Below are 26,417 nucleotides of genomic sequence, written 5' to 3' on the forward strand. Positions count from 1 at the left end.
CGCGTCCGGCACGCAAACAAGAGGTCTGGTTTTCAGAACACTTAAGATCCCTAAAAAGAACGGCCAGGAAACTTGAGAAGAAATGGAGATCGTCTCACCAGAATGATGACAGAAGTCGCTTCTGGGAATCCCTCTCCATATACCACAAAGCCATTTGTAGGGCTCGCAAAACGCATATCGCATCCCAAATTGAAGCTGCGGGAAGCACCCCAAGGGTATTATACCAAATTTTACAATCCTTTATTAAACCAGTGGCCTGCGAGAGCTCGGAGTGCGAATCTCAGCAACTGTGTGACGATATCTCACAGTTTTTTACCAAAAAAATAGATAGCATCTATGAAAAAATCACTAGCGCAAACCTGTCCTTCGGTGGAAACAACTCTCCTCCACTAAGTAAGGAATATCCAATCTCCACCCCACACCCCCTGGTCATATTTCCCGCAATCACTCTTGAGGAGGTAACATCTATCATATCCCAAATAAAGAGTGGCTGCCCAGATGACATCATCCCAGCAAGAATCATGCCTATGATTGCTTCCGAATTAGGGCCTGCGATTCAGACACTGGTGAATCTTTCCCTGAATACCGGTGTGGTCCCCAGAGGGTGGAAAAGGGCTCTGGTCAGACCAATTAGGAAAAATACAACTATCCCCTGGACAGATCTGTCCAACCTTAGGCCTATATCCCTGCTTCCATTCCTGGGAAAACTCCTTGAAAAACATGTGAATCACCATATATCCATGTACATCGAACAAACAGGAGGACTGGATTATTCACAATCCGGCTTTAGGCCTAAACATAGTACGGAGTCGGCCCTGATATCAGTCATGGACGACCTGCACATGTATCAAGATAGGGGCCTTTCTGTTATCATGGTGCTGTTGGACCTGTCAGCAGCGTTTGATACGGTGTCACACAGCATCTTGATCAGCCGAATGGAAAACATCGGTCTAACAGACAAAGCCCTGACATGGCTCAGAAGCTTCCTATCCAACCGCACCCAAACTGTCACCATGGGTGCCTATCGCTCGGCGGAGGTGGAGATCTCCAAAGGGGTGCCACAGGGCTCCTGTCTGAGCCCAACCCTTTTTAACGTCTATGTGGCACCCCTGGCTGGAATAATGCGAGCATATGGTTTCGTCCCAGTATCCTATGCGGACGACACACAGCTCCTCTTCCCCTTTAAATCTATGACCGCCAAGGTAAAGGAATCCTTCTCACAAGGCATGAGAGCAGTGGCACAGTGGATGTCATCTAACTGTTTGCAGTGTAACGTGAGCAAGACCGAAGTTTTGCTGTTCGGGGAGGCTAAGATTCTCTGGACCCAGATTGGTGGCCACATGATCTGGGTCCAGTCCCCGAACCCAAACAAATTGTAAAAAACTTAGGAATCTGTTTAGATCAGGAACTCTCGTTAAAACAACACAGCAACTACGTCGTGGGATCATGTTTCCACGTAATCAGTTTGCTACGGAAAATATTCCCTATTCTCCCAGACTCCTTCAGGAAGACGCTAGTACAGGCCCTGATTCTTAGCCGCATTGAATATTGCAATGGCCTGTTACTATCCGTAAATGAGGGAGTATTGGCAAAACTCCAAGTGGTGCAAAATATTGCTGCCCGCTTGGTCTTAAACGCCCCCCCCCGGTCTGCATCTAAACCTCTTTTGGACAGACTGCATTGGCTATCAGTCCGGCAGAGGACTAAGTTTAAGATCTGTTGCCTAATCCACAAAAGCTTAAACGGACTAAGTCCTGCCTACCTCAAAAATAAATTTGTAGCCTACACCCCATCACGTTCCCTTAGGTCAAGCAACCAATCCCTACTAGTTGTGCCCCGCGCAAGGAAGGCCAGGCACGGAGGTAGAGCCCTTTCCGTGGCCGGCCCATCGCTATGAAATAAGCTCCCTCTAGATCTCAGACAGTGTTCGGAACATCTTATGTTTAGGAAGAAACTCAAAACCTTCCTATTCCAAAACTAGCTCCAACCGGTCCCTTCTCTAACTGTGTCTGCTATGTTTCTAGGGCGCAGAGATACTCCCTAGGGAGTTGATTCAAGCGCGATATAAACTCGCAAATAAATAAATAAATAAGTAGATGTGGATGGGGGTGGGGTAGATGCACTATCCCCCTCACCAGGTCCAACGGCTGACCCCCCCTCGAGCTCAGTAAAAGCAGATGCGAAGAATGAGGAACAACATAACGCTTTGCCCCTGCCTCAGTTGAAAGAATCCCCGGTGATGTCAGGGGGAGTTGGAGAAGGCATAGGGGCCATAAACCCAAGTCCAAAAGAACAGACCAAGACCATAATAGAGTCAACAATACCACAGGGGGCCCTGTGTCAAGACTTCGGGCACAATAGCTAGCATTAGGGCTGTTCAAGCAAAAACTCAGCGATCTCTAAAGAAAGCCTCTAAATACCCGCATTGGAGGAGACAGCACAGAGTGACTACCCTATTCATGCAGCACTGCTTTCAGAACCTCAGAGAGCGTGTACTTCAACATGGCCGCAGAGGAAGCCCGCAAATCGTGCAGAGTGACAGTTCTAGTCTTCTTGGGCTCGAGAGCGGCTGTGGTGATGAAGCGCACGTTCGTTCAGGAATCTGCGCACTTCAACTGACTTCTTCACCGGAGACACAGCGCGGCTCTCGTGTGAAGTCTTTTTCCTGAAATTTCCTGTCAGCGCATCATGATTTATGGCAGAGCAACATTCGCATGCGCAACGAGGGATTCTGGCAAGTGACTTTTGTGAGAGACTTTTCGTATTAGGCATCATTTCGTGCCTCTTCATTTGAGTTCGAGTTTGCTACTCGAAAGATATAGAGTAGAGTTAGTTCACACATTAGAGTACAGCGTAGCATTTAGGGTTAGAGTCTTAGCTTACTAATAGTGAGGGTTAGGTTCATTCAAAGATTACAGCACTCAAGTCTTCCAGAAGAATATATAACGAGGGACTAATTAAAACCCAGGTAATTCCCTTAAAATTATTCAAAGGTTATCAATTGAAACACAGGAAAGAACAGCGCACTAATTGTGTTGTATGTGCAGGAGCTGTGACGAACATACAACAGCTACCTACAAGAGAGAAGCATAGTCCAGGTTTCCTTGGGGTAAGAGACTTCGTATAATTACAACTGTCAATATATATAATGGTGTTAGAGAGCTTTTGAATGCATTAAGTTGTTCTTTCCAGGGGTTGGCGTATCCAGTTAGAAGTTATACCAGAGGAACACTACCCACCAACCTGCGACTGTTTTCTCTCTTTCTCTTCCACTTCCCCTTTCCCTGCTGTTTTAGGGGTTACCAATAGTTTCCTACTGGTGATTCCTGAGGTGGTGGGGCATTGGGACCATCGTCGACTCCAGTGGATTCCTGAGCCTTCTGACAGATTGAAGTGCCCACTTTCCACTCGAGTCGTCATGGCTGAGGGATTTGATTTAAAGTCTTTGGCCGGAATTTTAGAAGGATTACAGACTCAGCTTACACGCTCAGCAGAAGAGAATAGGGTCCTTAGGGATGAGGTTAAAAGGTCCCAACAAGAAACTCGTCATGTTCAGCGGAAATTGGAGGAACTCATAGCGGGAACAACTCCTTTACCTAGTTTCAATTCCTCACACAATTCAGGTTCGGATGTTGCCACTCAAGTAATTCATTCGGTGGCTCCAATTGTTCCTTTAGCTAACCCTGAACGCTTTACTGGGGATCCCCATAAGGCCCAAATTTTCCTCACACAATGTTCTTTACATTTCCTGTGCAGATCAGTAGTTTTCAAAGAGGACCAAGCCAAGGTTGCATTCATGTTGTCTTATTTGAGCGGAGACGCCGCTGCCTGGTCCATGCCTCTGGTTGCTCGTAATGACGCAGCATTGTATGATTTTGACCGTTTCAAAAAAGAATTCTTAAGAATATTCGATAGAAGAACTGCTAATCAAGCTACAGACAACGAACTCCTAGATCTCAAGCAAGGCAATCGAGAATTGGTAGCGTACATAGCCCAGTTTAACAAATTGATCGTCGAAACAGATTGGCCCGACAGTAAACGTTCGGCGATATTCTATCGAGGTCTTAGGGACGAAATAAAAGATGCCTTAGCTCAGATTCCTAAACGTCCTCAAGAAATATCAGAACTGATAGATTTAGTTCTTCAAATTGAACATCGATTGTTTGAAAGAAGGTCAGAAAAGAAGCGAGACTACAAGTCATTTGTGCCACGCCTAGATCGTATTAAATCAGAACATTCAAAACCCGATGTGGGTACCGGAGAAGAACCAATGCAAATAGGTTCCATTAGAGGACCCCTCTCTCAGGAGGAAAAAGACAAGAGACGAGCGAATCAGTTATGTCTGTATTGTGGAACTTCAGGGCATTTTGTGAGGGAATGTCCGAAGAAACCCAAAAATAACCAAGGGTTAAAAGACAGATCCCATCAGTAAAGGGAGTTGCCCTGGTGGGATGTTCCGAACAGCCAACTCACGAACACCAGCAATTGATTAACACCTTACAGTCAGCAGCCCCTCATCTCACAGTGTCTTTTACAGTCAAATTCGGACTTCAGAAGTTGAAAGAAGTTTTGGTTATGATTGATTCGGGGGCTACCGGAAACTTCTGCGATCAGAGATATGCACAAGAGATGGGCATTAAGGCGGTTAAGAAGAAGAACCTTGAAGTGGTAAAAGCGGTCGACGGTACCAATTTAACTTCAGGTCCTATTGTGGAGGAAACAGAAACCTTGGAATTGGAAGGGTTACAGGGTCATCGAGAAATTATCAGATTTAACCTTATCGATGCACCCCAGTTTCAACTGATCCTGGGTCTGCCGTGGTTGACTGTGCATAACCCGACTATTGATTGGGAGAGAAGAACGGTCAAGATGAACTCGGAATATTGTCAGAAGAATTGTCTTGTTAAAAACATGGAGAAAAGCGAAGGATCGCCGGCCACCGAGTTGGCTCAACTATCGGTTCACATTTGCACAGTCAGTACTGAAGAAATACCCAAGGAATATCAAGATTTACCAAGTGTGTTCGACAAAAGGAATGCCGAAAAACTACCACCACACAGGAGTTACGACTGTAAAATTGAGTTGGAAGCCGGTGCCAACTTACCCTGTAGCCGGGTTTATGCGCTCACAGAAAAGGAGAATATTTATCTCAAAGAATATTTGGAAGAATATACTAAAATGGAATTCATAAGGCCCTCTCAATCTCCTGTTTCCTCTCCTCTTTTCTTCCGGCCAAAAAAGGATGGGACTCTCCGCACGTGTATTGACTATAGAGCCCTGAACCAAGTCACTGTGAAAAACCGATATCCATTACCCCTCATCAACCAGCTTTTGGACTAAGTCAAGGGAGCCAAAATTTACACCAAGCTTGACCTACGTGGAGCTTACCATTTGGTGAGGGTTGCCGAGGGTGATGAATGGAAAACAGCCTTCCGGACCAAGTATGGATTATTCGAATATCAAGTGATGCCATATGGGTTGAGCAATGCCCCGGCTGCTTTTCAAAACTTCGTAAACGACGTCCTACGGGAGTTCCTGGATCGAGTGGCCGTAGTATATATTGATGATATATTGATTTTTTCCAACAATATGGAGGATCACGTCCGGCACGTGCGAGCCATTCTTCATAAGCTGTTGGATAACCATTTGTACGTGAAGCTGGAAAAGTGTTCATTTCATGCAGAGAAGGTGGAGTTTTTGGGATTCATGTTGTCCGCAGCTGGAGTCGAGATGGACAATTCAAAGGTTCGGACAATTCAGGAATGGTCATCACCAAGGAGTGTGAAAGAAATCCAAAGTTTTATTGGCTTTGCCAATTTTTACCGGAGGTTCATTCCTAATTTCTCGTCTAAAGTCACTCCCATCACCCATCTGCTAAAGAAGGGGCAGAAATTTGAATGGACTGCAAATGCAGAACAAGCCTTTCAAGACTTGAAGACTGCATTCATTAGCGCTCCCATATTGATGCACCCAGACCCGGAACAAGCATTTTTTGTAGAGACAGATGCGTCAGACTTTGCAACTGGCGGAATATTATCGCAGAGAAACAAAACTACGGGGCAACTACATCCAGTTGCTTACCGATCCAGGAAGCTGTCTGACACTGAGCGTAATTATTCCATCGCAGACAAGGAGTTGTTGGCAGTCAAAGAGGCATTCCAAGACTGGCGTCATTACCTACTGGGGGCCAAGCACACCGTCAAGGTATTTACAGATCATCGTAATCTTCAATTTCTTAAGTCTGCAAAAACTCTTTCGCCGCGTCAGTTGAGATGGTCCCTGTATTTCTCCGAGTTCGACTTTGTGATCACTTACAAACCTGGTGCAAAAAATGGAAAGGCCGATGCCCTGTCACGAATGAATCCTGCCGCCGAAGAAAGAACCTCAGTAGAGGAACCAATAGTTCAGCTGAAACAAATCATTGGAGCCATGCACTTGAAAGAATTCGATCAACAAATTCAGCAAGCGTGCTCAGAGGATGATCTTCACAAATGGGTAGAGTCAGATGTGAAAAGAACTCTCGTCAATGGACTTCCTTATCATGAAGGCAAATTATATCTTCCCACCAGGAAACTTCAAGAAGAGGCCATGAAAGGTTGCCACGATGATCGGTTGGCTGGTCATAAGGGAGTAAAGAAGACAGAGGAATTGGTCAGGCGACACTTTTGGTGGCCTGGCTTGGCAGCTCAAGTAAGACAATATGTTTCGACCTGTGAGATTTGCATAAAGGGGAAACCAAGTCGACAGGCCCCACAGGGTCTGCTGCAACCTTTGCCAAATGCACCATACCCATGGCACACAGTGACACTAGATCTGATTGTAGATCTGCCTTCTAGTCAAGGCCACACAGTGATTTTGGTGGTGGTGGACTCGTTTTCCAAAATGGGACACTTCATTTCCTTTAAGGCAGTACCCACAGCTTTTCAATTAGTGCAGACATTTAACCAGCACATAATTCGGGCACACGGAGTTCCTCAGGTAATCATATCAGACAGAGGTTCACAGTTCATGTCTAGATTTTGGAAGGCCTTTATGCATAACTTAGGCATTGATACACGTTATTCAACAAGTTATCATCCTGAAACAGATGGTCAGACTGAGAGGCTGAACCAAGATTTGGAGCAATATTTGCGCCTCTATCTGTTGGAACAGGATGTTGAATGGTCTGAATTACTGTGGACCGCAGAATTCGCATATAATAATGCGATCCATGACTCCACAGGGTTTACTCCATTTTATCTGAATACAGGCAGACATCCGACAATCACTCTAGGGAAACAGAATGGAGATGTCCCAGCCATTACTAGTGTGATGAAGGAGCTACAGGGTTCTTACAAAAGAGCGTTGAGGAATTTAAAAAAGGCAAAACAATCCTATAAGAAACAGGCAGATAAAAAAAGAAGACAGGGTCCCCAGTTTGTAGTAGGTGAACAGGTATGGCTATCCACGAAACATTTAAGATTAAAGGGTAATCGGAAGTTTCAGCCTAGATTCATAGGACCATTCAAAATCGTAAAAATCATAAATCCAGTAGTGGTTAAGCTACAACTACCCAAATTATTGAAAATTCATCCTACCTTCCATATTTCCCTACTAAAGAAGAACCCAGACCAGGCCAGATTAAAAAACACACCACCATCCATCATGGTTGAGTCCAGTGAAGAATATGAGGTCAGCAGGATCTTAGATTCAAAAATCACTAAGAATAAACTATTTTATTTGATAGAATGGAAGGGTTACGGGCCAGAGGAGCGGTCATGGGAACCATCTGTCAATGTGCACGCCCCTCGACTAGTTGAAGCATTTCATAGGACTTTCCCCAACAAACCCACTCTGGGGGGATCTTCCTTGAAGGGGGGTACTGTCAAGACTTCGGGCACAATAGCTAGCATTAGGGCTGTTCAAGCAAAAACTCAGCGATCTCTAAAGAAAGCCTCTAAATACCCGCATTGGAGGAGACAGCACAGAGTGACTACCCTATTCATGCAGCACTGCTTTCAGAACCTCAGAGAGCGTGTACTTCAACATGGCCGCAGAGGAAGCCCGCAAATCGTGCAGAGTGACAGTTCTAGTCTTCTTGGGCTCGAGAGCGGCTGTGGTGATGAAGCGCACGTTCGTTCAGGAATCTGCGCACTTCAACTGACTTCTTCACCGGAGACACAGCGCGGCTCTCGTGTGAAGTCTTTTTCCTGAAATTTCCTGTCAGCGCTTCATGATTTATGGCAGAGCAACATTCGCATGCGCAACGAGGGATTCTGGCAAGTGACTTTTGTGAGAGACTTTTCGTATTAGGCATCATTTCGTGCCTCTTCATTTGAGTTTGAGTTTGCTACTCGAAAGATATAGAGTAGAGTTAGTTCACACATTAGAGTACAGCGTAGCATTTAGGGTTAGAGTCTTAGCTTACTAATAGTGAGGGTTAGGTTCATTCAAAGATTACAGCACTCAAGTCTTCCAGAAGAATATATAACGAGGGACTAATTAAAACCCAGGTAATTCCCTTAAAATTATTCAAAGGTTATCAATTGAAACACAGGAAAGAACAGCGCACTAATTGTGTTGTATGTGCAGGAGCTGTGACGAACATACAACAGCTACCTACAAGAGAGAAGCATAGTCCAGGTTTCCTTGGGGTAAGAGACTTCGTATAATTACAACTGTCAATATATATAATGGTGTTAGAGAGCTTTTGAATGCATTAAGTTGTTCTTTCCAGGGGTTGGCGTATCCAGTTAGAAGTTATACCAGAGGAACACTACCCACCAACCTGCGACTGTTTTCTCTCTTTCTCTTCCACTTCCCCTTTCCCTGCTGTTTTAGGGGTTACCAATAGTTTCCTACTGGTGATTCCTGAGGTGGTGGGGCATTGGGACCATCGTCGACTCCAGTGGATTCCTGAGCCTTCTGACACCCTGTTGGCGGACAATACAATAAATCTAGCGGCTGAAAAATTAAATGATAAGGAGAAACCTCCCAGTGAATGCTTCTTTTCCGTCTCAGAAGGAGGCGAGTGGTCGGAGGATGGAGACAGCTCTGAACAGGGAGGGAGTAATTTAGACACAGATAGTGAACCTGAGCACGATATTGGGTCACTTATATCTTCTGCCAAACCACCTATCGGAGTTAAAGCACAGGACCTTAGCTGGGATCATTCGTCAGCCACTCCTCTAGTCGGGAGTCCGCATGGGAAGCCGCACAGATGTCTCTCCTCGAGGTGATACACAAGGAGATCCTAGCTCACAGGGAAGAAACTCGACAAGACAGCCGCAAGGCACAGGCCGCTGTTGGAAAGATGCAAGGAGCCATAAGGAAAATGTCTAAAGTCTGCACTAATTTGGGCAATAGAGTTTCTAATTTAGAGGAAAGGGTTGTCTCAACCGAGGCGGAGTCAGTAGCTGCTTCAAATAAAGTAGATGCCGGAAGTGCTCAAATAACAGACATCCAATGGAAGTTGGAGGACTTGGAAAACCGACAGAGACGGAATAATCTTCGAATTTTGGGGTACAGGAGGGGGTCGAAGGGACAGATGTGAGGGCATTTGTTATCAAGCTCTTTAAGCAAGCATTTGTAGATTTGCCAGGCTGGAATTGGGCAGATGAAATCCAGCGGGCTCACCGCACTCCATTCAAACTAGGCAGGAATTCAAAGAAAGGAGACAAGCCGAGAGCTATTCTGATATTCTTAGGTAATTTTGTACTAAGACAGGCGATATCGGAAAAAGCAAGACCTGATTCAAGGAAGATAGTAGAAGGAATTTCGTTTTTCGTTAGACCTGACTTCTGTCATATAACAGCTGAGAGACGATGGAGGTTGAGACAATTGATAAAACCCTTCCAAGACAAAAAGATGCAGGCGTACCTGATTAATCCGGCACAACTCAAAATAATTAATGCTGGTAGGACCCTGTATTTCACCTCTGAAATCAAGGCCAAGGAATATTTAGATTCTCATAATCTACTTTTGTTGTTGCTCAGAGAGCTGTTTAACGGAATATTGACTAGCTTGATAAGCTTACTGGTGGGTCAAATTTAATCTGCTTTAAATTACCATGCATGGCTGCAGTTGGGTGGTGGGTTGTGTTTCGTGGCATCTAGGAATTTCAATTTTTGGTTTATCGATTTGCAGGGTCTGGATTTTATGTACGGTTTTGTTTAGTTTCATCTCCACTGCTCCAGATGCTTTTCCATTGTGTGCACAGACAAGGTCTGAGCGCCTCACTTGAGTGGGTGTGTGGGTGGGAAGGGGGGGCAAGAAAGGGAGGTAGGGGGGGTGGACGGGAGGAAGGGGGAGGGGTGGAAAGGGGGAAAAAAAGCAAAAAATGAGATGTTTTGGAGCAAAGAGGATTTTGGCAGCAATCAGAGGATAACATTGATAAAAGTGGCCAAGTTATGGATATCGGATATCTCCTACCAGGAAAGATTATTTCAAGAGGATGTCGCACATTAAAATTTGTTCTATTAACGTTGGTGGTTTAAATGATTGGAGAAAACGCCAAAGATTATGTCATTTTGTTAAATTTAATAATCTGGTTGTTCTGTGTGTGCAGGAGACCCACCTTCCATGGGCCAGGTGAAAGGTACTAAATATAAGGGGTTATGAGCTATTAGCCTGCTCTTCACAGACTTCGATGGTCAGGGGGGTGGCTATCTTTGCCAAATCAATTTTAGGCGGGGTTAAGAGGTCTAAGGCAGATAGCTCAGGGAGATGGGTAATAGCGGAATTGACTCTCGGATATACGATATGTACGGTTTATGGGTCAAATCAGGATGACTTGGAAGTGTTTGACAAACTAGAGGGAGAACTGGCAGACTGGCCAACCCCTAATATAATCTGTGGGGATCTCAATATTTCGGTGGACTGGAATAGATTAGGCAATTATTCAGGGGGTAAACCAAGAGTGTTTCGTGCCTTGACCTCCTTAATGAGATCGCACGGTTTGAAAGACGTTTGGAGTGCAAAAGAACCTATTGATCCAGGTTTTACATATTACTCTTTCCCGCATCAAAAATACTCCAAGCTGGATTATTTTCTGCTATCCTCAGAGAAGCTTGGTAAAGCTAAGATTAAAAAGTTGCCCAAATCTCTATCTGACCATAGCCCGTTGATTCTAATATTTGATGTAGATAATATCGAAAGGCGACAAACAAGATGGTCATTTGAGAGAAAGCTCCTCGCGGATGATAGATTTGTGAGACATATTAGACAATGGACTAGGGAATTCTATGAGATTAATCGATATAGTGCGTCCCGCAATGTAGTTTGGGAAACATTTAAGGCCTCTTTGAGGGGGGAGACAATAAGCTGCTCAGCCAGACTGAGGAAGGAGGATAGGATGAGGGTTGAGACTCTGATTGGGGAACTAGGGATAGTGGAAGTACAACATATTAAAGAGATAGGGCAGGGGGCTGATGGTCAGGCAAGTTTAAACAGAATGGCCACCATCAAAGCGGACCTCCAGGGAGTAGTGACGCAGAAAGAGTCTAGGGAGTATCAGTCTTCTAGGGCAAAGAGATATGAGACGGGGGAACAGGCAGGAAGAGCGTTAGCACTCCGGATTTGGCAGGAGAGATCTAAAAACTTGATCACCAGTATACAGGAAAATGGGACTGAACATACTGAGCCTAAAGAAATACTGAGAGTTTTCCAGACGTTTTATCAAAAACTATATGATGAAGAGGTTGGGAGGGTGGCACAAAGTCCTGCCCTCAAAGATGACTGCCCAGAACTAGACGAAAGAAGTAGGGAGATGTTGGAACGCGACCTGACTCTGACTGAGATAAAGATGGCGCTTTAGGAACTAGCAGCTGGTAAAGCTGCGGGACCTGATGGGATCCCCCTCGAAGTATATAAATGCTTAGAGGAGGAAATTGCCCCAATCTTGCTGGATTTATTTACCGGTATAGTGTGTTCGGGCTCAATTCCTGATTCCTGGAAGGAGACAAATATTGTCATATTCCATAAGAAAGGCAAACCCAAAAATAATCCAGGCTTGTATCGCCCGATCTCCCTTATTAACGCGGACACAAAATTATATTCCAAGGTCTGGGCGAAAAGATTGGGGGGATCATTGGTCGATTTGTCTCCCCGTGGCAGCATATAAGGCCTGCTATAGCATTATTCGATGCCCATGCTGTCGCGGGCAGAGATATGGCCATGATCCTCCTCGACGCGGAGAAAGCATTCGACCGTGTGACCTGGGATTGCTTGTGGGGAATCTTGGCCGGAAGAGGTTTTGGGAATAAGAGCATGAGAGCAATCAAGGCGATGTATAGTGATCCGGTTGCTAGGGTAATGGTTATGGGCCAAAGCTCGGAAGAAATAATAATTAGAAGAGGGACTCGTCAAGGATGCCCCTGCTCCCCGATTCTATTCTCGCTGTATATCGATCCCCTTATACAAAAAATTCTGGTGTCTGAACAGATCACCCCAGTGATACTCAATGGCCATACTACCAAACTTCTGGCAAACGCTGATGACCTGGCAATTATAACAACGGCCCCCCAACAAGCTATGGCCGAGATATGTCAGTTGGCTAAGGACTTTGGTGTACGGTCAGGTTATCGCCTGAACGAGGAAAAAACACAGATCATATGCACAAGTAACATCACCAAGCTGGATCAAAGATATGTGGAATCAGCTGTGTATTTGGGGGTCAGGGTGAATGCTAATGTAAATAAGATTATTGTGGATAACTATATACCATTGATAGATTCAATTGAAAAGGAGCTTAAGAGGATAGATATATTGCATTTATCACTGATTGGTAGGGTAAATGTATTGAAAATGACTATGTTTCCTAAACTCCTCTATCTGTTCCAGGCCATTCCATTGCTATTGGAAGAGGGGATGATTAGGAAAATTGAAGCAATGTTTATCCGTTTTATCTGGCAGTATGGGAAAGTTAGGAGATCGATTGCTCACATGTCTCTTCCATTTGAGAGGGGTGGCCTGGCGATGCCTAATATCAGGATGTATCATTGGACATGTCTTTTGGTTCAAATGAATGTATTGTTTCAATATGATCTGGAAACATTAGAAACCCCGCCAGGCATGCAAGCGCTCCCCTCTATCTTTGAGCTCTTAGTGGGAAGGAAGGCAGTAGGGCTATTGATGCGCGAAGTTGACCGGAAGTATTACAAGAGAGCCAGATATAAGATTCTGATGGGGGCATGGGGAACATGGAAGTCGGTAATGAAATTTTTGAATATCCCAAAAATTCATGCCAATATTGATCTTTGGAAATCAAGCATCTTTGCCCATCTAGGTCAAAATAGCTCAGTGTTTTCTTTTTTAGCCCTGCCTGTCTTCTTTGGAGGGAGCTGGGAGTTAGGTGTCTAGGTGATGTTATGCTAGGCAATGAGATTCTTGGTTTTAATATACTTCAGCAAAAATGTGGGCTCCCAGCCAGTCAGTGGCTCTTATATGGGCAGATTGCTCAAACACTTCGCTCATTCAGGCCTAGGTTATCATTTTGTTGAGCAATCCAATTGTAGAATATTTGAAAAGGGGAGGTAGTAAAATCAGAATAGGGTATAATAATCTTCTACAAGAGCTGGAGGATGACATGGAAAAAACAGAAACTACCCTAGCTCAAAAAATTGGTGACCCAGATGTGGATTTAGATTTAGCCCTAGTTCTGAACAAGAAGATTTTTAGGTCCTCAAATTTGAGGGCCCAGCATTATAAGACCCTTTTTAACTTGTATTTTACCCCCTCAAAATTGTTCGCTTGGGGCGTAAGAGATAATGACAGGTGCCCTACGTGTAACATGGGTCCAGCAGATTTGCTCCATATGTTTTATAACTGCCCGAATTTAACACCGATTATTAGTGAGATACAGTTACTTTTGGGGGGGCTGCTAGAACAAAACATTGTTCTATCCCCTACCGTGGTTTTAGTAGGCACGGACGGCAAATTGAAGGCAGAAGGTGGGATTGAAGCCCTAGTTTTCATATCAGTGGCTATATTGCGTTTATTAATTTCTGCTGGATGGAAAGATACTACAGCACCAACATTTCAGCAGTGGTTAACAAGGCTTTTAGGAATGCATAATATCGAGGAGTGCCTGTATGATTTTAAGGGAAAGAAAACACGGGAACTGGGTAGAAACATAATGGCCCCAGTCAGAAAATGGAGGGAATCTAGACAATGAAAATACAAATCGAATTGTTTATGAGATTGGATGGTTCTTATGCCTACTCATGTCTACCTCAGTGTTTTCTTTTTTAGCCCTGCCTTTCTTACTTACTTTTTGTATTCACTATTTATTGTTGTCATTGTATTTATTCTGATTGTGTAATGAATTGATATATGTATTGATTTTTACCTCAACACCCCGAAACATCTCAATAAAGTATATTTAAAAATGGAAAATTCAGTCACACCCAGTAAGCGGAGGTTATTGCACCTACTGCGCGCCTCCAAATCCTTATTCTTTATTGCCACTTCTTTCAGGAGTTTTTATTAACTCGATCAAAACGTCGGACCGATTGAGCGGATCTGTCCTCCAAGTCTGACACCCTCCCTTCAACTGTGTCCAGGCGCCTGTCATGTACGTCCAGTTTAGCACCCAGGCATTCCAATCGCTTGTCTAAGGTGTCAAAACGGTTGCCTAGGGCCTTGAAACTCGCTCTTAACTCCTGTAGGAGAGAACTCGAGTCCGCAGGCGGGGCCACGACAGGACTTGCGTCGGAGTGACCCTCTGCCATATCTGCATCTGTTTCAGGGCCTCTCTCAATAGCTTTGCCGAACAGTAGGAGTCACTGTTTGGGGCTTTACAACCCATGCCTTCTAGCCCACATCAACTGGAAAACTACTATTGTGTTGTAAATTGGGATGTTGCCAATGTGGGCACTGAGAAGGCAGAAGCAGAGGAACTCTGTGGCATCAGTCACCAGGCATAGCCATACAATCACTCAGGAACATCTCAAGACCTACCGAGGAATGTCCCAAACAGTAAATCAGGGCTTTATTCTCTTGCACTGTGCTTTGATATGTGGCTTGATACCCAGCACTAGCAAGCACAATGATCCACTCACCGCTGTATCCTAGTTGAAGGAAGAGGGACCCAAGTCCACCATGCACCCCACGCATTCAGAGAAGGGCGGTACAGATGTGAGACCTGGGTTGTGGGCACAGCTCTCTCTGCATGCGTGTCCCGCAGGATCAGTCCCGCCGTCTGCAACAGTGCTTTTGCGAAGGTCCTCAATAGGTGAGTAACCGCCCCTCCATGTGGCCCACTTGACCGGCTGGGTGGCCGTGTCCCAGGCTTGCCCATGGCCCCTGTCGCCGCGGGGCCTATGGGACTCAGAAGCTCCAAGTCTCTGCGGTACTTCAGCAACACTCAGGGAGCCATTGGGTCGGATCTCAGAAGTTTATCGGGGTGATTTGGTGGAGATTCAGTGCCACACTGCCATTTTGGTCAGCAGCCTGGCCATGCCGCCCCCCTGGGCACATACTTTATTTTTTTTTAAAGTGAGAGCTCACCCACAGCCCCGGAGACCTCCACCTCCTTGGGCACAACTAGAATAAATAAGGGGATCCATTGCAGACCCCTGGCCCTGGGGACCACTACCTCCTCAGGGCAAATTTAAAGAAAAGAAGGGGCAGCTTGGCCCCCTCAGGAGCCCTACAAGGCCCTGGGGACCGCCACCACCATGGCCAGCTCCAGCAATGTACACCCAGGGACATTGCAATCTGCTATGGTGGAACTGGTCCCGCAATGCCATAGCAAACAAGCTTGATGAAAGCAGAACAAGTGCCTATTTCCCTGCCCACTGTGAAGCAAGCAGGGAAACAGAAACATTCTTTGACACCCAGGGAGCTGCATGTTAGCAGCTCTCTGGGTGTTAAACCAATGCCGGGCCCCGTTGGAGGTGGGGAGCCGGCAGAGACAGGCTACCCCTGCAGTCCCATTGACGAGTGGGTGCCCTGAAGGCACACACTTTAAATGGGCAGGCACGAGAAATGGGACTTCCAGAGCCATCTTCGGCTGGCAGAGGGGGGCCACATCCTTGGGGGCCAATTACCCCTCATGTTACCTCCATTAAGTCCCACACAGCAGGATTGCTAAGAGATCTTAAGAGACATGCCCCCTTTCTCCACCACTCTGTAAATGTGGCTTGTGGTACACTACTTGTTGGAGGATAAAGTCCACTTTACTCCTGACAGACCTTGGGGGCCAAGAAGCCCTCCCTGTATCTCCTGTAAGTAACACACAGCAGGATTCCTTAGAGGTGGTCGGAGGCCCAGCCTGCTTTTTCCACCACTCTGCAAACACGATTACATATACATTCACTTAAAACAAAAGGTTACAGGAACCTTATAGTTAGGAATTAGCATTTAAAAACCTTAGAAATGTACTGAGAAAAGCAAAGGTTATAGTTAGGAAATTGAGAAAAAAACATTTTTTAGAAATTCACTGAAAAAACCAAAGGTTATGGAGACCTTATAGTTAGGCTCAGGTGTCACTTGTACAAAACCAGAGAAAACCAGCCCTTATCATTGTATGATTGTTTGATTGTATCTGCATTTATATAACACTTACTACATACGAGGCGTCAAAGCGCTTTTTCGGCAAGCAGCACGCTACTCTGTAACCCAAAAAGGATAAGTGGTTAATTAGTATGGGTAAACATGAAATTAATTTGAGCGGCAGACATGTTAGTCTGTTTTTGGATTGAAAAGGATAGTGGAGGGATAGAAGAGGGAAGGGTTTGCATTTACAAAGCACATTCTACCCCTGATGAGGTATTAAAGTGCTTTTATTTATTTAATTATTTGTTTATTTATTTATTTATTTTGCTTTACCAACACATTACAAAGTCAATTCATTCATCTTTTAACAGCATCCCCCTCCCCCCACCCTGGGTCAAAAAAGTAGAAAGAGCATATTATATTTACAAGCATTAAGGCACAATCATTCAATGTGAATGCAAATTTCAACATTATCTATATAGTAACAACGAAAAAAGGAAAAGAAAGTAGCTGTCTTATCTAGGAGAGGAGTGCAGAGACATAGAACGCCAAAAAGAAAAAGCAGATAGGAGGAGGACGAGAGTAAGCAAAGGGCAACGAAAGGCGGTGGGGAGGCACAGACAGGGGGAGGCGGGGGAGAGAGGAGGGGAGGGAAGGCCGAGGGAGTCAAAAATACAAAACAATTCATTATACATCTTATGTGTTCAAAGTGTCGAGCCATCTAGTCAGAGGATCCCAAACCACCAGGCCCTTTTTTCTTGCCCTTCTTCCCTTTTTGGTGTAGATTGCTCTCTCCAACCTATAAGTGGCGAGTAATCTAGCTTGCCATTGGCTGAAAGATGGAGGATTCAGATCTTTCCAGTGCATAGCAATGCATATCCGCAAAATGGTCATTGCAACAAACAGCAGTGCGCCCCCTTCCTTGGGATCAAGCCGGTCATATAGCCCTAAAATGATAGTAGTTGGCATGAGTTGATTTCTGAAGAGAGGATGCTACTTAAAAACAATTGTACCTCTTTCAATAGTGGCTCAAGTTCAGGGCATATAGCGAACATATGCACAGAATCCGCACTATATTCTGTATAACGCGGACAAGTAGTTCCAGGTCCGGTTGACCATTTTGCAATCCTACTAGGGGTTATATACATAAAATATCCTGTCTTATAAAATTGCGCTTGTAATTTAGGGGATAACAGATATATTTGTGCTAGGCCCAAGGCGGAGCAAAAGGCATTAGATGGAGTATTTAATTTCAACTGCCATTTAGCGTCTATTTTACCTAAATCATCTGGTCCTTGTTCATTCATTATGCAGTAGATGTCTCTTATCCTCAGTAAATTAGAGCCAAGCAGTTTATCTATAAGACCTACCACTGCAAAGCTAGCGGACCCCTCACTTTTATGCGTTTTTAAATATTAATGGCAGGTTATCATTCTTTCTGATGGGGGTATAATGATTCAGCTTGGCAATTCCAAATACTTTGCAAACATTACAAAAGAACTGATAAGCATTAAGGATCGTCCTAAATCCAACTCACTTGTAATAACTGAATTCCAAATGGCGCCACAGACACCCCCTTACATTTCCCCCAAGAAGTAAGCGATAGGGAGAGGGCAGATCTGACGGGCTTAGGGTGATATCCTCATAAATTAGTTCACATCAGTGTTGTAGGGCGGCAGCCCAATATTATAATTTTAGATTGAGAGGAGCCCACCCTCCCCTTTTCCTAGATAAAGAAAGAAAATTGAAGGCCCTTCCTGGCTGTGTATATGCCCAAATGAACTGAGAAAAAATGTGTTCAAACACTAAGAGTATGCGACTGTTAAAAACAAGCGGAATTGTACGTAAAAAATAAAGTACTTTGGGGAAGTACGTCATTTTTAAAACAATGCATCTTCCCACAATAGTTAAATGAAAGTTGTCAATTTTCCTGAGTGCTTTCTTCATGTCAATGGCCAAAGGAGTGAACATTTTCAGCAACCAAAGTATCTAAGTCTGAAACAATATAGACTCCTAAATATTTTGCTTTCTTAGTAATTCTATTATCTACCCAGATAATTTTTTTGTTGACAAAAATCTGCGTTTCTTTCTATTCAGGGCGTAGCAAGAGATCAGTCTGAGAAGTGCTTTTAGGGGGGTAGCATGCTACTCCGAATCCCAAACAGCGTTAGTGGGGAGTTAGTATAGGGGAATATGAAAATAATTTGAGTGGTGGACGTGTTAGCCTGTTATTTGGATTGAAACGCAATAGGGGACGGATAGAACAGATGGACGTTTGAGTAACCCTGGGCTTAAAACTCTGCTTGCGGAGTTTGGGGATTTTGGCAACTCCATGTTCCGTGTAGAACGCAGAGTTGGGGAAAACTCTGCACTCGGCACCTGAGTTTTTTTTGTGTTCGGACACCCAAAATGCATTTTTGCGCATGCAGGAGCAACTTACCAGGTGCCTGCGATTACCAATAAGATTTCCCAACCATTCGTGAGTGCCCCGAAATTAGGTAACCAGCTGCACGTTCCTGCAAGAGTGTACGATTGCGAGCATGTTATTCGGGCACGCTATCGGACTTACGGCACAGGTTTTGTGAAGATCGTGATCCTAGAGCAGCATCAAAACCTTCTCATAATGATAATTTGGACTAAAAAAACTCCTCAGATGGACATTTGGCTGACTTTTTTGAGCAAGAAGTCCTTTTTCTTTTTTTGAGAGGAAGGAATTGCTCCTGAGTCCCCAACTTCCTGTTCCTGTCCAGCAGGCTCCTCCCAGTGCTTTGTCCATCTCCTGTTCCCTTTTCATTTGGATATGGAGCTGGAAGGATCCCTCTTTGTGTCTGCTGCATCATATATCATTGGATTTGAGGACTTTTGAATTTGAGATTTCGCAAGTAAGTTTGAAAAGTGGTGTTGATAGTTTGATTGGGGCATTCCAGTACACTTTTTTGTACTTTTCATAATTTAAAAAAAAAACATATTGTGGTGGGTGACTGTAGTTTCACTACGGGTCTAGTTGTTTGTTTGTAAGTAATTGTTCTTCTTTTATAAAGGAAACATGTTGCACCGCTAACTACATTTTGTCCAACTTTTGAAATCAATTTGCAATATTTATTTAATTCACTAACCAGCCAGTAGTCTGCCAATAGGCCTTTCAACCAGTAGGCCCAGAGCTACTCATGGGTGTATGAAACAACTGTTTCTGTGGTATCTGTTGAATTTAAACATCATTTAGGGCGTGGAAGGCATTGGATTGAATTGCTTAATATATTTTTGGGGGTATTTCACTTTTTTCTGTATGATTCTTGAGTAAATTGCAAACCTTTTTTTAGCTCTGTGGTTTTTTATTTTTGGCATTGTTGTATTAAAGATGTGTTGTTTAGCATGCCTCCTTTTTCTGGCCAGTGTGTGTGCATTTGTAGTAGTGGGCCAGCATTTGCCTTGGCTGAACCTCCCAGTTTGGCCAGGGGCCATTGTGTAAAGTCTGTGTGTGAGAAGTTGGCCTTGTATATGCTGTCCAATAATTACAGTGCGTTACACAAAGTGGGGTCAACCCAAAGAGAAGTCACTGGGACCTGGGTATGTAGTAATACAGAGAGAGGGGTCCCAGAATGGGAGAATAGATACAGCACATGAATCAAGTGAGATACGTTTGCTTTAGAGTACAGTGTTATTTAATCACAGAGTACTAAAAATCATCTTTAGGTATGGATCAATTACTTGACAAACAGTAGTGCCCAATGATAGTGAAAGGGACAGGGGTAGGAAGTGGTGCAAGGAAGGGAACGTGATACAGGTCAAACATTCTTATTTAAAAGCAAAAGGAAACACAATTTACAACTGGCTTCAAACAGGAGCCAGACATTTATACATCAAATGATCGTGAAATTTTGAGCAACCAAACTTCTGAAGTCAGCAGTACAATTTGTGCTAGGGGTAGAAGCTGGTACGGGGGATGGTAGTCTATGTTTTGACCCAAAAAGGCGTAGGATCATTAGTCCCTTACAAAAGGGTTTTCATCAGGACAGGAAGGGGTGATGGGCAATCTTCAGGGAAAAAATTCCCGGGTATGCCGTATCGAGCGTGTGACATTAGGTTTCTGTTAAATGCATCAGGCTGTCATGGGGCGGTCAAATTGCCGTGGTCTACTGCAAACAGGAGTGAATCCGGTGGAGGAGACCTAGGCTTACAACAAGTGTTAGGTGGGCTAATCAGTAAGGCTGCCACGGAGCGGTCAAACGTACCGCGGTTATGTGCAAAGGGAATGAATCCAGCGGCAAATAGCCACGGCTGTCGGCTTACAAGCTGCTTGTAAGCCGACAGCGATGGCCATTCGCCGCTGGATTCATTCCCGCTGCAGATAACCGCGGTACGTTTGATAGCTCCGTGGCAGCCTTACTCATTAGTTAAAGAAAAGGGGTGACCCTCAGAACCTGGGTAATTAATGGTTAAACAAAAAGGTGGTTCTGTTGGGTAAAACAAAATTGCTGTAACACTGCTATTAATGCACTCTGGGGTGAACGCGCTCTGAAATACACAGCTTACAGAAAATGATGCTTAACCAATAAGTCATAGGATCAATTGGTTGTATTGTTTCTTTTTATCAGAATTACGTCATTCAATGATATCATACAATACATGTGTAGACTGTCAGAAAAAGTGTTAAAGTGCAATTGAGTGACATTTGTGTGTAGTGCTCAAAAGGTGAAAGATATATACAGTGGGACCAATTTCATATATACAGATATATACAAGTGTTTCAGTGGCCAGCTACTGATTTATAGCCAAGGATCCCTATTTTTCTTGGTGGGATCCTGGTGATGCTGGACCTAAGACAAGCATTGACGTTTCAACCCTAAGGTGCCCCAATCGGTGTTCACGGCGGGCCTTTCTCAAGACAGGGGTGTGGAGGGGGTTTTTATTTGGCAGTCTGAAATTAAACAAGGTGCTGTGTATCAGAGAGACTGTAGGAACACTTAAAGTTGCACCTAAATTAGAAGGAAGCATGTGTACTCACTCTATGTTCAAAGCCGGGGACCCTCAGCCTGAGTCGGTACAGTACAGTAGCCAATGTATCTGTAGGAGAGGAGTTGGTGTGTCAAGATTTGAGCATGTAAGGCTGCCAATGAAATAGTACATTAGGATGTGGTTAGGTGCGCATGTAGCTGATTGCGGAGGCAGCCCGTGGTGCTTGCATGCATGGAGAGCCAATAGTGCGTAGTGTTTCGTCTATTGGGTGCAGTTAGCGGCGCCTGGGCAGCACGCGTGGTGCTTGCATGCATGGAGAACCAATAGTGCATAGTGTAACATCTATTGGGTGCAGTTAGCGGTACCTGTTAGCATGACAGGCTGCAAATGGAGTGGCATACCTAGATACGGTTTGATTGAACATGGGGCATACATGCATTTCAAAACAGGAGACGCATCATGTGTCGTCTATTCAGTGCAGTGCTGCTAAAAACATGCTGGTGACTTTGTCCATAGAAATGCTGGCGGCTTATGCAAGTGCCGGCAGGGGCGGGCAGATTGCTCAATGAGTTGCTCGTACTGCAGATAAGGATCGTGCCCGTATGCATTAGGGACTGGGCTGTGAATGTATAATCCGTTACACCCTTTGCGGGTGGTAATGTAACTGTGAGATTCCGTGCGGGGCTCCTGACCAGCGGGGCACTGTGTGAGCCCGTGGTTGTGAAGGCGGAAAATTAACCGTCATATTGGCCCATAGCGGAGGGGGGATAAGTGAGGGAATCACAACGATCGAGTGCAAGGACCTTGCTTTTCCCCGTAGTGAAGGATTAATCCGCACAAAGTGTTAGACAGTGGTACAGCGTCTCATCCGCCTGCTGCATGAAGTCAATGCAGCCGAATCCTCCTCTCTCTGTAAATATCAGCTTGGGCATGACGCTGCCGCGCCCGGCTGGCGTGGCTGTCATTGGTGCAGAAAGTGCAGTGCACCAGGGACAGGATTGTGGGCCCCCATAGCTTTTGCTATGCACCCAGGTGGTGGGTGGTATTTTCCTTACTTGCATTAGGGCCCTGTGCACCCACCCCCTGCATGCACCATTGACACCCCTCCTATCGCTCCAGGTATCTCTGTCACCATAAACTTGTTTTAATTTTCACATAAATGGAAAAAGTAAAGCATAAACAAAAACTAAATTTCGCTTGGTGACATTTTTCAGTCAGTTTAGGTATTTTGCATAATTTATTTTGCTGTATCATTTGAAAGTGTCCTCTTCATCATAGCCCTGTCAAATCCCTACTCATTCTCAGTGTGAGATGAGCCTGAAGCTTGCAATCATCTCTCTCTGTCCCTACCTTGCCCATCAGGGTATCGCTGCACCTTGAGCTTTGCGGCACTGGTGGGTGTCCAGGGGAGGCACTCTGTGTATATCCAACACAACTCCGGATCGGGATGAACCAGACTGAATTGCGCACTCACAGCGGCGTAGCAGCAAACAAGGGTTTAATGCGCCAAGTTCAAATCCATAAACAGCACTGCATGGAAATGCCTTGCTCACGGGCAGTGCTGCCAGCTTTTGATACCTGTCCAATGCCCAAAGCTCCCTAGATACAAGTTAAAGTTCAGCCAAACACAGAGCAGTATCAGCCCAAAAACCAGCCCAGAAATGTAACTCTCAATTTATGCAAAAATGGCTTTCAGGAAATATTTCAAGGGTAATTCTAAAGTCTATTCAATATACATATAGTTGGAGGAGGCACAATGGGCTCGAATGCATGTCTGCAATCATGTCAAATGTCTACTAACAACATTTGTTTTTGAACCCACTCCCTAATGTGATCTTCTAATTGTCTTTCTGTCACTACAAATCCAAAATCGAACTGGGCACTTATGAATTAAATCTACAAGAGCAGTTTATAATCAACCTTTAATGAAATCTAAGAATGGGAACATTAAAGCTATTTCAGCATTTTGCTCGAAAAAAACACATTGAGCAGATTAACACCACACAGTGATGCATGTATAATGAAATGACCCCTGTGTTAAAATAATTCCAGTATGACTTGTCTGGCAAGGCTTGAATCATGTGTATTTGACTGAAGATATTTCAACAAAGGTGTGTCTTTCTCAGGGCATTCACTTCAGTATTTGACAACAATAACAATAAACATTGAGACTGATAAATAACACGTGTGCTTAAATAAAATGTGATCATGTGAAAACCTAAAAGGCTAGAAGGGGAAGTGTCCTGTTTGAGAGCTGCAAGGGTCGCCGCAGTAAGAAGATAGGCCCACACCCCTTCAGTTAGAAAGTACTGAAAAGCCATAAAAAAAGGACATTGACTTACTTTGACCGATTCTCTTCTCTACTTTTAAGTCCTCCATCATGACAACATACACTGGCACTAAAAGTTATACACAGTGGGTGTTGCTGCCTTCATACTGCAGCAAAAAGTAGGCTAAAGGTCGCAGTCTGGGCATGAAGCAAATTGTGCCTAAAAGCCTCCTTTTCTCAGAACATACGGTAACACCTTCTCCACAAGATTTGAAAATTGATGTTCCCTCATCACTGCTGGCATTGTCATCATTCCTCTTGGCCCATCCCAATTCATTCCACTTCATCGTATGGGCTTCACCGCCGACTTGAGAAATCTGATGAAACTCCTCTATACCTGTCACCCACTATGGAATTTACTTGGTTTGGGTCCTAAAACTGACCTTGAAATCGATACCTACATACATGTTCTTAACTTTGAAGGCGAAAGCACTGATCACCTTTTCAACAATAACTGTAAAACCCCCAAGCTAATCCATGGCAGAAAAGCAATCCCTGTTTACATTTCACATGCTTAACCTTATCCATAAAAATATTTGCTTTTTCCAGATGTTGTTTCTGTAGTTTAATTTTCATGCAACATATGACTATTATTTAGTGGCTATTCAGAACTGAGGGGCATATTACCAACCAATAGAGATAATTTTTGTCTCTAACTTGTTTAGAGACAAAAATTATCGCCGCAAATCGGCGATTTTTATCGCAGATAAACCTTGCTATTAGCAAGGTTTATCGCAAATGCGATAAAAAACGGCCGCAATGCATGAATATCGCTGAAAAGTCAGCAATATTCATGCATTATCGATCAAATGCTCTTAGCCATGTTATCCACCTCCCATTGGATAACATGGCTTAGAACTGCTCCTGGGCAAGTGTTGGCTTTTGGAGATATTTTCCAAAAGTTGGTAATAGGAGATAGCGATGTTAGCGACTGTTTTCAGTCGCTAACATCTTGGCACGCCCACTTTGCATGTCATTAGTGATAAATATCACTGACATGCAAAGCGGGGCCCAAGATGGTCACTATCTCCTATTAGCTGTCGCTAACTGGTGTTAGCGACAGCTTGGTAATAGGGAGATAATTTTATCTCCGCTTTCTTGGCTTTTAAAGCCAAAAAAGCGGAGATAAAGCCCCTTGATAATATGCCCCTGAGTCCCATGAATATGTGTCTGGTAAGTTCAGAATTTGGGTGGGTGTTCATGATGGGCAAAACTGAGAGCCCTGAGGTTGAAGGCAGTACAGGTTTCTCACAGTGCCTCCCTTTAGGTCATTAAAGAGTTTAGACTAAATGCACATGCAATCCTTGAACTCTCTGCAGAGTGCACAGATTGCAATGAAAGCAGCACTAAATGCCCAGTTTTACATGCCCATCTGGTTGAAGCGCAGGTTGGGCTGTAGGGTCCTTTTTATCCTCACATCTTTCAAAAATCTTCCATTTGCATACCTCACATCACCTCTTTTCTCTTTAGCACCAGTTTCCACTCTCTCCTTATGTACATTTTTCTTTTAATTGGGGCATGAAATCAGGGGCATCTGATAGCAATTTATTGAGCTGGTTCTGAGATTGGGGACAGCATCAGTGAAACCCACAGAATTTGTCTGATATTGTCGTATGGCAAGGATGTAGGTGTGTGTGACAAGGATACCATTCACACTAACAGTGCGTTTGTGTTCAATCTGGGTGAGACAACTGGCTAGTAATAGAAAGGAAATCCTCATAAGGCCAATGCAGAGAGGCAGCAAAGCTGTATCAGACCTTTATGTCCACTCACCAGTCAAGCTCATTTTGTGGCTTTCTGGTCACACAATCCAGCATATTATAAACAACTCATCCTTGAAAAACGTCTGGAGTGTTTATTGTTCATTGCATGCTGACCTGACCATGAAGTCTACCATTTTATAGATTGTCCTGGTCTCTTCGCCTACTGCTCTCTCCTCTAAAATGTCAGTGCTTGGAGAAATGTTTCCAAATGGCAGCTCTGATTAGGGAGGGAGGTGGTCACACTGCTTGGACCTTTCCTGTTATACTTCAAGTTGAAATGCGCAGTTTAATCTGTATACCTTAGTTTCTGAATCTTTTACAAGAACATATTGTTTTCCTAGAACCAATTATGACAACAGATACTAGGCGGACAGAGCCATATCTTAAAGAAAAAAGAGAGAGTAATAGCCAAGTCAAGAATAATCCTACATGCCCTATCGCTGCGGGATATTGGGAGGTGGACATAGACACTTTGGGCTAGATGTAGGTAATTGTATTATACCGATTCGAAAATACAGAATTTTTACCGATTCGGTATTTTCGAATCAGTAAATTCAATGTAGGTAAAAAGTCGGTAAAAAATATAGAATCGGTAAGATTCGGTATTTACCGAATTGGTAATTACCGATTCGGTTTTTGCCATTCATTCCCATGGGCCTTGAGGCCCATAGCAATGAATGTCAATTACCGAATCGGTAAATACCGATACGGTAAAATTGGTAAAAAGTCAAGGGTGGCAGGGTGTCACTTTGACACCCTGTTGCACCCCTGATTAGTGCGTGTGTGCACATGTGGCACACATACATGCCCTAAGGGCATGTATGTCTGTCACATGGCACAGGTGTAAATGCACATATTTGCATTTACATAGGAATTCGTTATTTACCACCAAC

This window comes from Lissotriton helveticus, chromosome 6 (genome assembly GCF_964261635.1).
Source record: "Lissotriton helveticus chromosome 6, aLisHel1.1, whole genome shotgun sequence".
NCBI lineage: Eukaryota > Metazoa > Chordata > Amphibia > Caudata > Salamandridae > Lissotriton > Lissotriton helveticus.